General features: G+C 45.1%; 1 protein-coding gene across 6 annotated transcripts in view; it reads right to left on the bottom strand.

Moving 5' to 3' along the window:
* Positions 1–13,010, bottom strand: part of NLRC5 (NLR family CARD domain containing 5) — a 79,346-nt gene that overhangs the window by 55,575 nt on the left and 10,761 nt on the right. For 5 of the 6 annotated variants that reach the window (XR_012075655.1, XR_012075654.1, XM_015248089.3 and 2 more), the window contains exon 2: positions 1,084–1,195. The gene's annotated coding sequence lies outside the window, so the exon portion shown is untranslated. Of the gene's footprint in view, positions 1–1,083; positions 1,196–8,685; positions 8,794–13,010 lie in introns of those variants that run through there. The other variant, XM_072967409.1, reaches the window with a different exon arrangement.

Genomic DNA, 13,010 nt, shown 5'->3' with positions numbered 1-13,010 from the left:
GAGCTAAGTCATTGCACTTTGTGTGATCTTGGCACAAGGATGTGGCCATGGCCTAAGGTACGGCTTCTCTTCTGGGCTGTAGTTTCCAAAGTCCACGCGGCTCATAAAGAAATCATTGGCAGCAGGGTGCCAGGTGGAAGTGAGGGGTGCCAAGATGGTATAATTCCTGGGAAAGTTCTTCAAACTCAATTCTCCTCCAGCCAGTCTAATGTGATGCCTTTGTTTCCACTATTAGTGCTCTATCCCCTTGGGGTAAGACATTAAGCTTCTTAAAGATAACCATCTCTGGGAGAAAGAGCACATTATATCATTATTGGTTGTTGTGAATGTCTGTGGGGAACAGTCTTAGAAACAGAGGATTATAGTAGAAGGATCCTCAGCCCTAGAGTTAGGGGACTGGCATTCCCGTCCCAGCTCTGTAACTAATTCTCCATGGTGGGCATTAGGGCTGTTCACAGATACTCTCTTTCTCTTCTTTCTGGCCACTCGGTAAGACTGCATCTTCCTATCCCCTTGAAATTGGGCATGGCCAGGAAACATGCTTTGGCCAATGAAACATGCAACAGAATGACCTATATCAGGTCTGTGCAGAAGATTTAAGAGCCAGTGTGTGATTCACCTTGTTCTCTCTTTTCCTCTACCTCAGAGTCCAGCAGTATTCCAGATCTCGGCTGCTCCTTTAGTCTGGGTCTGGGAAAGAGGATAATGTGGACTAGAGGTCCCAGGTAATTCACATTAGACAAGAAGCAGGAGTGGGAAATAAGTTTTGTTGTCATAAGCCACTGGGACTTTGGGGGTTGTTTGTTACTGCAGCATACACTAGCATATCCTAGCACTCTTAGTTTGAGCAAGCCTCTTCCCTATCTGGGACTTGGTTCCATCACAAAATGGGTAGATGCTGTCTCAAACCCTTGCTAATATTCTGTGTCCGATGATTTTCACTATCATGTGAAGGGTGACTAAGAGTGACTTTGTTTTACTGGGGGCAGTTCAGGGAGATAAATCTGGGTAGGGAGCAGTCTTGGCAGAATGAAGGAGTGGATGAGGGGGAAGAAGAGGAAGCAAAGGGGAACGATCACTTACCTGGCTCCCTGGTTCATCATAGATGTTCTAGGACATCCGCGGAGAGGGTCTCATGGGCGCCTGGGCCGAGTCCCCGAGCCGGATTTGCAGGTTGTTTCCATAGGACAGGCCTCTAAGGAGAGAAGAGACAGGGCGCACTCCCCATCATTATTCCAAGTTCCAAGGGGAATTATGTCAAGAAGGCGTTACCCCTCACCCCTGACACCTCTGAGGACATCGACCCAGAAACAGTCCCCTCGTCCTCACACACAGATCCTGTTCTTCCTCAACCCAGCTCTTTTTGTCCCTGGACTGTGCACGGCCCAACCCTCCCTGGTGTCGCCTCCTGCCACACCTGGCCCAGAGGATGCCTCTCTTCCTCCTCCAACTTGAATACTCCCTCACAGTGACTTGTGATGTCACAGCATGCCCCTCAAATCCAGCAGATTTATCACAGCTAATTAATTTACTGGATGGAAATGGAAAAAATCCTCACTGCTGATGCCAGCTTTCTTTCTCAATAAAACACCAAAGAGGTTAGGATTTGCAGTCTTCTTTCTTATTACATCATGAAGCGGTTTTTAAATAATCGCGAGTAAACATCCTTCTTAATAAGAAAACCCAGAGATATGGATCACTGCCTCACCAAGGGCACAAAATGATGCTCTGATACTTTATAATAATTACAAATTTGGAGTATAACCTTTAACCCTTGTGAATCAGTAGGTTGCACACCTGTAACTTATATAATAGTGTACATCAACTATATCTCAATCAAAATAAAATAAAGTAAAATAAAAAGATGTTCTGGCACAAATGTCTACATAACACAGCTGTAGACAGCTTGTCTAACAATAAGGAATAGACAAGAGAAAAGATAGCTAAAAAGTATGTGGAATAAATCAACTATACTTCAATTTTTTAAAAGTATGTGAAAAAATGGAAGAAAGGCAAAAGATCAGGTGGGCCCTGACTGAATATCTATGAAGTATGAATGTAACTATAGAGTTCCGGACTTTAGATAAACCCACATAAAGAGGGATATTTTAATATAACAGAAATAAGTACCGTAGTTAGAAATAAGAAAAGGAAAAAAACCCCCACATCCTGTTGAAGAGCTACTCGGGTACTAATGGTATTTTAAAAAAGAAAATTGTTAAATTCTAAAGGGAAAAATGGAGAGAGGTATGAGAAAATTGAGAGAAAGCCTTGCGATGGACTGAATGTCTTTGCTCCCCCTAAATTTATCTGATGAAGTTTAAATCCCCTGTGTAATGGCATTTGGAGCCCTTGGGAAGTAATTAGGTTGTAAGGATAGAGCCCTCATGATGGGTTTCCTGCGCTTATAAGAAAAGGCAGGAGAGTGTGATTCCTCTCCCTCTGCTCACTGCCTTGTGAGGAGGAAACAAGTGGGATGCAGCCGCCCACAAATCAAAGAGAGGGTCCTCACTGGACAGCAGCTCTGCTGGCACCTTAATCTTGGATTTCCCAGCCTCCAGAACTGTGAGAAATAAAGGTGTGTTGTATAAGTCATCCAGTCTACAGCATTCTGTTACAGCCAGAACCGCTCTAACAGACCAAGACAAACTTGCCCATGACTACAGAAAGTAAAAAAAAAAAAACAAAACCCTAAGTTAATAGGCATGTTTAAGGCAATGCCACTTAAATTATAGTAGGGACTTGAGCATCTAAAGATGCAGATACTGAGGGATGACTGTACTCTTTTGGACCACTTTGTACCATTAAAACTTTTTAACAGGTGCATTTTTATTTTTTTCCAAAACTATAAAAACATTCACATTAAAAACCAGAAGAGACATTTCTCTAATGTGTAAGGAAGAGGAACGCATGGTGATGAACAAGCACAAGACACAATCAGTGACAGCTCCCAGAAATGAAAGTTCCCTACATAATGGGAAATAATACAACAAAAACAGAATTAGGAAGGCAATAAATGAGGAGAAATACCTGCATTAAGTATGATAGACTGAAAATTCAAACAAAAAAGTAATTCATATATATCGAGGAAGTATTGTATGCTATTTTTTAACATTTTTGTTTGTGTCCTAGGGACAGAACTACATTTTCACTGGAAAAATGCTTGAAAAAGTTCAACACATAATGTAATGAATATTTGCTAAATACCAGGTAAGTCCCTTTAGGTTTTATCTATTTTTATTTTCATGATTATTCCTCTTGGATGCCTCCTATGCATTTAAAAATTCCCAGGTCCAACACTGAGCTCCTGAACTCCCTCCTGAAACTTCCGCTCCCACCAGCACCTCCTTCCCCATTTGAGCGAAGGGCAGCTTCATGCTTCCTCACGCTCAGGGCAAAGAGGGCTTAATTTTTTGAAGTGAATCACAGAATCTCACTTCCTCCACTGCTACCTCTTAGTCCCTGCCCCAGGAGGCTCATCCCCAACACCCTCCACAGAGGATCAGATCGTCAAGTTAAAATGTGGTCCCCATCACATAACTTTGCCCCTTGTGGCCTTCCTGTCTCACCTCAAGGAAAAGCCAAATTTCTTCTCCACACTATCAAGTGGTTTGAACAGTGAAAAATTTTAAAAAAATCAAACGTGATAACTAACATTTTCCCTCACTGTGTTGACTGTTTTTCACTTATTTTTAAATTAACTTGTGGCAATTGTTTTGTTTTGTTTTTTTTAAAAACTTGCTTAGTTCGTCAGGAATGTTCAAATTTAAATACAGCACACAGTTGTATACAATATTTTCTTCTTTCTAATCTCCTCACATCTTCGCATCTAATTTAGTTTCCTTTACTTTGATTTTTGCCTCTTATTAGACTTGCCAGCAGTTGGTATCTCTTATATCTGAAATTTTTGTTTTCATTGATCAATTCTGTAAAATTTTCCCTTTTCTAGTTTCACAATTTTTGTTTTTTATCTTCTTATTACTTTACCCTGATTTACTGGGACTGTTTGTTATTCTTTAAATTTATGAACTTTATGGCCAAGGTCATTTCTAGTCTTTTCCTTTTAAAAGATAATAAACGAGAACACTTTTGGCCAACTTCTATAAATTTATACCCAGTTCATATAAAATTTATATTGGATTACTAGTAGATGATAATTATAATTTTTAACTGAGGCATTTAATAGAGGGGTAAGTTCTTTCTTAAACTTTTGTCATTAATTTTTTGCTTTAGTGTACAAAGAATAGACCCTATATAATTTCTGCTCAAGGGAATATGTTGAGATTTTTCTTTTTCGCTTGGTATATGATAAATTTTAAAATATTCCATGAATATTTAAAAGATACTATTTTTCAACAAAGATGGAGCTCTATCTCACAAATTATACCAAAATAAAGTCTAGATGGACTAGACTTTAAAATTTAAATGTGAAAAGTTAAACTATTAAAGTACCAGATTACAGGCGTTGAATTTACAACAATTCATAAAGCTGTACATTAATATTTTTGTATTTTTTTCTTTGTGCTATATTTCACAACAAAAAAGTTTAACAAATTTTAAGTGCTAGAAGAGAACATGGGAAACTTTAAAAAAAAATTTCAGACTAGAGAGGGCCCAGGTAAACATGACACAAAACTCAGAAATCACAAAAGAAAAACTGGATAAAACTGACCAGATATAAATCAGAATTTCTGTGTTGCTAAAGAACACCACAAATAAAGCGAAGAGACGTACGGCAAGCTGGAAAAATATCTGCCAATTACATCACAGACAAAGACAGAAATGTTTTTAACATATCAAGAGCTACTAAAAATCAATTAAGAAAAAGACCAACGACCTAACAGAACTGAGGGCAAAGAACATGAACAGTGTACAGAAAAGGAGACACAAATGACTCTTAAATATATGAAAAGATGTTCAACCTCACACGAAGTGAAAGAAGTGTAGGTTAAAACTAAAAACAATACACCATTTTCTAGCTCTTAGATTGGCAAGGATATTACAGGCTGGCAAGATTGCAAATTAACAGGCATTTTGATGCATTGCTCCTGGGAGTGTAAACTGACACATTTATCTACCAAAACTATAAGTGCTATGTAACCACACCTAGCAACTCCATGCCCAGGCATTTAGCTCACAGATACATTCACGATGTGCAACACAACATGCGTTCAAGGATATTTAGTGTGGCCTTGCTTATAACAGAAAAAGACTGGAAATAACCTAAATGTGCATTAAAGAGGAACGAGGAACTTGTTAAATTAAGGCACATTCATGCAGTGAAATCCTATGCAGCCATTAAAAAGGAGGTGGATCTCTGTGGAATAATATGGAACAGTGTCCAAGATATAGCACATTTTCAAAAATAGAGCAAGGGCAGAATAGGGTACAGAGTATGCTGCATTTGTGTGAAAAATAATAAATGTGTATGATTCCTAAATAGCCAAAGATTTCAAAAGAAACTCATAATTAATTGTAATTGTCCCCAGGGAGGAGAACCTTTAGAATTTTATGTTGTGTGTGCATATTATCTAATCAAAATTAACAGGAGGAGGGAGGGTATAACGTAGGCGGTAGAGCAAGTGCTTGGCATGCACGAGGTCCTGGGTACAATCTCCAGCCCCACCTCAATAAATAAATAAATAAATCCCCCCAAATGAATAAAACTTTAAAATAAATAAAATTAAAATTAATCTGAAAAACTTAATGTATCTATTACCTCAACCATACTGGTTGTCATTCAAATCTCCTACATTCATGTTTATTTGGTTTGGGGTACCCATCAAAGGATGAGAAAGACTTTCTCTTAATCATTGTGCTTCTACCAATTTCTCCGTGAGTGCCCAGCAGTTTTTTTTTTTTAATTTAAATATGAAGTTCAATAACCAATTTTAAATGACATTAAGTTTATAGGTTCATGTTACCCAAGTACGTAAAATTTTATTACTGTTTTACAGAAAGCAGAACAGAAAACAGACCCCAAACTCTCAAGCCTTCCTATGTGCATTTTAGCACAGGGATCTCTGGCTAAAAAAGCGTTGCCTCTAGGAGCCACCACTGCATCCCTGGGACAGGGCAATCAAACACGGAGCACAGAGGGGCAGCGAAACGCCCGGCATCACACAGCTCTGAAAGAGTCAGTGCCCAAAGGGAGTCCAGACATCTGGACTTGCGGTCTCCTGCTCCTGCCACTCCAGGTCCAGACAGAGAGAGGAAAAAAAGCAGGGAGCTTTGTCAGGGAGCTGGAATCACTGAGAGATCTGCATGGGAGGTTCACTCCACCCTGGCTTCAATTTTACAGTAGACGGTCCCTTCCGTTGGCCTCATGGCTGTGCTCTTGGGGAACCTTTCCTGCTATCCTGGGAGTGCTACTGGGGAAGGAGTTAGAGGAAGGAGTGGAAAAATCATACCCAGTTCCCTTACTCCAGTCCCAAGGCCTTTGCCCTTCCTTGCTTTTCCCGGCCCCTGAAAAGCCGCCCATCTCCAGTCCACACACATGCACACATGCCCCTGTGCACACATGCATGCACCCCAGCACACACACATTCATGTGCTGGCTCCTCTGGCCAGCACTGTCTCTGAAACTCAGCTCTGGTCTGGCCTCACTTCTGTCTCAGCCTCCTTCAGCTTCCTACCACCCCCAAGACAAAGGGGCACCATGTTCATATGACTTCCACAAAGCAGGTACACATCCGGTACCCAAGAAAGGCTCCAAGGATAAATAAACAAATGGTCCTGGCAACTTCCGGGCCTCTCACACCCCACTGGCTGCCCCGCCATGTGACCACACTCCCAGCCCCACCCCGCCCACCCTTTTTCACAACTCCCAGCTTGCACACATGCCCTTCCCTTTTTTTCCGCCTTGCAAACTCCTCCTTCTCCTTCTGGACCCAGCTTGAATGGACTCTTGCTCCCTTCCCAGGGAGGTCTCCCGGCCGCCTTCCCGGGCCGAGTCCCGCCGCCACCACTGGGCTTCCCTCCTTAGTGATCTCTCCTTTCTCCTCCACTGTCTGGCAGCCACTCTGCATCGTCACTTCCTCTTGGCCCGCCCTTCCTTCAGCAGGCTGGGAACTCCCCAGGGGCAGAGGCAGTGTCTGGTTCTGGATATTAGCAAATGCCTTGGCACCAGGGCTCTGGATTTGAGTCGCTACTAGCTGCCAGCTGTGTGACTTCGGTCAGGTTGTGGTGCCTCAGTGTCCTCATTTGTAAAAGGGGGATGTTCTTGGCCCAAGACAGGGGTGTCTGTCAAAGTTATTAACTGAGAGGGCAAGGGAAGTAGGCTGGTGTTGGGGGAGAAGTTAAGCAAAGCGGTTTCAGGAGCAGTCTAGCTTCAGCCTGACCACGGGGAGTTCTAGAGTGTGGACAACACCACAGAGCTTGTCCTGCCAAGATGCAAGAGGACTGGACTGTCACTGGCTGTGGGCCATGCCCATGGGGTGGGGGAGGAAGGCATTCCTATCAGCCAAGGGCAATCTTTCAGGCAGGGTGCAGATGTTAGCAGCCCACACCCACAATGGATAGGGGTGGGCGATGGCTGACTGCCCTATGAGGGGACCCGGCAGGTGTGAGAGGGAGCACCAGGAGTGACAGCCTTGGCGGTAATAATATCTACCTGGCAAGCTTGTTGGGAAATGATGAAACAAGCAAAAGCCCTGACATGGCATCTGGCATCTGGCTCAATATGTTAGCTATTATTACCACTGCTGTTGTTTCCTCTGTAGCCCCAGCCCCGAGCACGGGGTACAAGGAAGGAAGGGACAAAGGGACGGAGGGAGGATGTGGCTTGAGTCACAGACTTTTGGCTGCTTGCTTTTGCTTCTTCCTTCTTGTTTGGATTAAGAGAGAGATCCCTTGAGGTGATGCTTAGGAGAAACAGGTGCTGGCAGGTCCCCCCGGCTTGTCGGGGGGACACAACCTGCTCCCCCATTCCCGAGGCAGCCTGGCAAGGTCAGGCTGAGGACCAGTGCCTGTGGGAGGCCAGAAGCCCCATCATCCCCCCAGCAATGGCAGAGCCCAGGGTTCTGCCCCGCTCCTGGACCTGAGTGGGAGGAGAGGGGACAGAAGAGGGTGACTGAGGACAGGCAGTGGAAAGAGGGAGAAAGAAATAAGAAGGCTGCGAATATTAACCTCAAGGTTAGAAAGGACGTGGTTGGTGGCAACGATAAGAAAGTCACTCCGGTCATGACAGCCACTCAGACATTTGGACTGAAATATCTCTGAAAAAGAGTAAGGGAAGTGCTGCTGAAGATGGTTTCTCAGGACCAAGTGGACAGGCCAGGCCTGCAGACCCCAGGGTGGACCAGAGTCCACAGAGGCCCTCAAGCCCTCTCCGAACCCTCCATGCCAAGCCCCCAGGGCTGACAACAGAGAACCCAGGGCCTCTGCATCCCCCAGTGGTGGCTGATCACAGTCTAAGGCCACGGAGTTTGCCTGAGCCAAGATGCAGAGAGGTTCTGAGCCAGAAGAGCCACAGCAGGCCCCTTTTATAGATGGGGAAGCCAAGGCCCAGAGAGGGGAACGCCTTGCTGGCACTCACAGCAAATAAGAAGTGAAAGTGGGGCCAGACTGGCCCAGCGGGCTCTTCCTGGGGGGCTGAAGCAGCCGCACTCCAGGAATCACCCTCCTTTCATGGGGCCCCAAGAGGGGCCCCCTCAGGGAGATCTCAGCAGTCATTTCCTCCTTTACCTTCAAAAGCTGGCAAAGCAGGCAAGGCGGGTCCTGGACGCAGCACATTTTCGTGGGGGGAAGAAGGGGCGGAGGTGACTGTTCCTTGAAAGCCATCGTCTTTAGTGTCCCTTACCATGACAGGGTCCTGCAGAACTTAAATGCACAGTCACACATTTTTTTGATTCCAAAATTGAGTCTCCCCGCAGTGAGGGGATCTCCCCAGGTCACCAGCTAGAGAGCTACAGAGCTGAGAGTTGAGCAAACATCTCCTTGCCGCAACAGCCTTGTTGGGGGTGGCGCAGAGAAAGCTAAGTGGACCAAGCCTGCACTCTGGGCCTAAGGCCTGGGCCTGGGCAGTCCGTGCTCCAAATCTAACAAGGCCTTTCTCTTCTTGTCACTGGAAACCAGGACTCTGGGTCCCAACCTCCATCACTAGAATTTATACCGCCTCCTTCACCCCAGCCACTTCCTCCTCAGGAGGCTCAGACTTTCCACCAAGGGCCCCCAAAGGTTTCTGGATGCACCCTCCTCTGAAACCAGAGTGCCCCACAGTCCCCCTGGCCTAGCTTGGACAGGAGGCAGCCAGGTAGGGGCCTTGCCTCTCCCACTCAGCCCTGGCAGTTTGGGCCCAGCACCCATCAGAAGTGGCTGGTGAGGCTTCAATGAGACGACAGGTCCTGCCCAGCATGGTCCTGAGCCTCCAGGGGCCTCTCCCTGGATCTGTCAGGCCACTGCGTCCCAAACTTGTCTGCATGTTAGAATCATGCAGCATTAAAAAAATTTCAACAGGCTACACCCCAAGATCTATCACAGCACAATCTCTGGCATCAGTACTTCTGGAAGATTCTGGGTGATTCTGATGTGTTGACAGAACTGGGAACTACAGTGCCAGCCACAATGACAACCAATTCTCCACTCTCAGAGAGGAGAGACTGGCTCCACGTTCCCTTGAAACTGGCACCCTGCTTCCCCAGCAAATCAGAGCCAAGGGACTCTTGCCTTCTGAGAGGCTGGGGATGGGAAGTCCGTCGAAGTGGCCATCAAGGTGGCTGTATTTTGATGAAACCCTGAGGGTGTCTGCTGATAACTAACTCTCCTCCTGCCTCCCTCGCCCGAGTGGGGAGGGCACTTCTGCATCTGGCTGGTTCCCTGGCACCTCATGCCCCAGCCTGCAGCTCCACCAACTCCCTTCCCGCCCACACCAAACTGAAAACGAAGCTGAGGTTTGGAAATCCCCTCTTTATTGCCAACCACATGGTCCAGGAGGATCCTGGAAGAATCTGCTGCTGGTTTTGGACTTTAGGGGGATGAAGACAGCTCGAGATGTAAAGGAGAGAAGTTAGATCCTGAGGTTCAAATTCACAACCTGGAAATTGGTCTGCCCACTTTGAAGGGCAAATGGTCAGTGACTTCTAAAACTTCAAGTGCATCCACGCTTTGACCCCCGCAACCACACTGCTTGGCAGACAGCCACATGGAGAGCCACATGGCCCAGGACACACGGAGCACTCTGGATAAGGAAGTCCTGCAGTGGTGTTTGAACAACTCACCTCCCAATAAAGTTTGGTGTGAGAACACCACTGGGTTATAGGCATAAAGGCCACTGATTATGTGTTGACAGGGCTGGATCCTCAATATTATTACTGAATAAACAAGACACACGTATAATGATATGCATAATATGCTATCATTGGTCTGAAGAATACATACAAAACAAAACCCCAATACTCTATTTCTTCCTCCAGGTCTATAATAACATGTTTTTATAACTTAGGGATTAAGAGCATGAATTTTTGCTAGGATTTAAAATTTTTTTAAAAGAGCATGAAATTTAGAGCCAGGCTGTCTAGATTTGGAACCAAACTTTCCACTATATGCAAGCTGTGTGGCATCAGGCAAGTTGTACAGCCTCTCTGGGCCTCAATGGACTCATTTACAAAACAAAAATAATAACAGCACCTACCTCACAGGGTTGCTGTGGGGCTTAAATGAGTTCATACACGTAACACACTTAAAACAGGGCCTGGCAGTTAGTGAGCCCTTTATGTGCTTTCAGGTTTTTTGGTAGTTGTTTTTGTTGTTTGTTTGTTTTGTGCGAAGGCTTAGATAAAGTTCTAGAAAGCAACACACCAGACTGGTTACCTCAAACTGAGAGAAGACAGACCTGGGGCAGGAAGCAGTGAGTAACAGAGATTTCAGCTGTTTGTATAAGGTGTTTAGCTTTTTGCAAAAAGGATTTAGTCATGTATTACCTGTGTGGTTTAAACTGAATTTTTTTTTAAGTGAAAAAAACCAGAAGGTCAGTGACCAGAAAGCTGGACTCTTGAAAGTTAGAAAAAGAATTCTACTCCCAGGATGGTTCATCTAAACCACTTCCTCCCACGCCAGCCAACAGTGTCCAGACACATAAAACACTGGCAGAAGAAAGGCTTAGAGGTGGCGGTGGGGGTCAGGGTATTGCTGGGTTGGAGGCTTGGTTATGAGCCCCACTGCCTCAGACTGACTTGCTGGGTGACACTAGGCAAGTCGCTGCCCTCTCTGAGCCATGGCTCATTTCTATATCAAGCCATCTCACAGGGATCGATGGCACTAATAAAAGAGCCTTTGGTGTCAGGAGGCTTGATTGCAAACCCTGATTTCAACATTTCGTTTGAGGAGCCTAGGGCAAGTTTCTTAACTTTTCTGTATCACAGCTTCCTCATCTGCAAATGGGGAGATGATCTTGCATCTACCTCACTGGGTTGCTCTGAGGATGGGAGATAATAATTCATATAACAGTGACAGCACAGTGAGGGGCCATGCCCAGGCTGCAGTTGATGCTAGCTAGCTCTCACATATTAGTTGGGTTCTTAGCACAGGTCAGGCATCATGCCACAGCAAGCCGCCTGCATTTCCTCAGTGGGTCCTCAGTCAGCCTTTCAAAACAGACATTTCCTCCATTGTACAGATGAAGAAGTGGACTCTGGGAAGTCAAGGACCAAAGTGGGGATTTAAAACCTATGCTGAGCCCAGAGGCTCTTTCCTAACTGAAGCACCACACTGCCTTCAACAGATGGTCTTCTTTCCAAGTGAAATGATCATTTCCATAGATCTCTGTTATTTTCCTGCTACAGAATCTAATCTGCCCTCATTTGAAAGGTTCTAAACACTGCAGAAATATATAACATGAACTTTCCCAAAATCACACGCTTTAAGGATAGGAATATAATTTTCAAGATGTTTTACCCATGTTTGAGGACATTTTTGCCTCACCTTAAAATCAGAGTATCATTCCTTTAAACATTTTCTAGAAACCATTTCACTTTTAACTTTATTTTCCAAAGTATCATGTGCCCTGAATGGAAGAAACCCAAGGAAAACAAAACCAAGATGATGGCCTTTGAACTGGAACTAGGTGTTGCTACCCGGGGCTCTGGCTGGAGGCCTGGCCTCCTGCTATTGAAAAGGTGATCAGGAGGGAGAGGCCTTACAGACATTAGCAACCAGCTGAGACTTTCTCCTTGACTAATCAGGAGGGATTAAAGAGAAGTGAGCAAGAGGACAGCTGTTCTCACTTTATGATTCAATGAATGCCTTGTTTATGTACTTCCTAACATCACCTTGTTGACTCCTGCTTAAGTCTTTACTGAGGCAAACACTGACCGGTCCACTTCAAGAAGAGAATTCTGAGGCCCAGAAACACTCAGGAAATCTTCACGAACTTAGGGAAAAGACTATTGTGAGACACATAAAACGGCAAGCTATTTCTCACTTCAAACAAGATGCCCAGATGAGATCTAAACGACTCAGAGTACCAGCTCCCCAAGGTTTGAGTCCTCCCTCCATTTCGCCATCAGGGGCAGAAGGAACCACCAAGGCAAGGGGTTGATGGGGGCTGGGGTTTGGTGATGGTACGGGCTCTATCCTTCCTCCCAGGAGATGGATGTTGGATCAGGCAGTTTCCCAGCTGTGTGCAGCCTCTACATCCACAAGTCTTCTAGGAGAGAAATTTGGCAGTATGGTCTCAAACACTTTAAAAATAAGGTTTTAAGAGAGGACTCTGGGAAGATGGCAGGGTAGGAAGCACCAGGAATTGGTTTCCTCACCTAGGCAACAACTGTACTAGCAGAATCTTTCTGGTGTAATTGTTTGGGAACTTAGGAGTCCTGTTGAAGCTTACAACTTTCAGCGGAAGTCTGGATCCTTAAATTTTGATTACTTTTGGTCAATTTCAGCTCTTAGTACAGGAGCAGGTACCCACTCCCAACCCTCGGCCTTGTGGCCAGGCAGCTGTGCTGTGCATGTGTTCCTGGAGCAGCCTACACAGAGCTTGCAGGAGCTAGGGTGGGTAAAAAGGACCCTGT

This window comes from Vicugna pacos, chromosome 9 (assembly GCF_048564905.1).
Source record: "Vicugna pacos chromosome 9, VicPac4, whole genome shotgun sequence".
Lineage (NCBI taxonomy): Eukaryota > Metazoa > Chordata > Mammalia > Artiodactyla > Camelidae > Vicugna > Vicugna pacos.
This window is presented reverse-complemented; position numbering and strand designations above follow the sequence as displayed.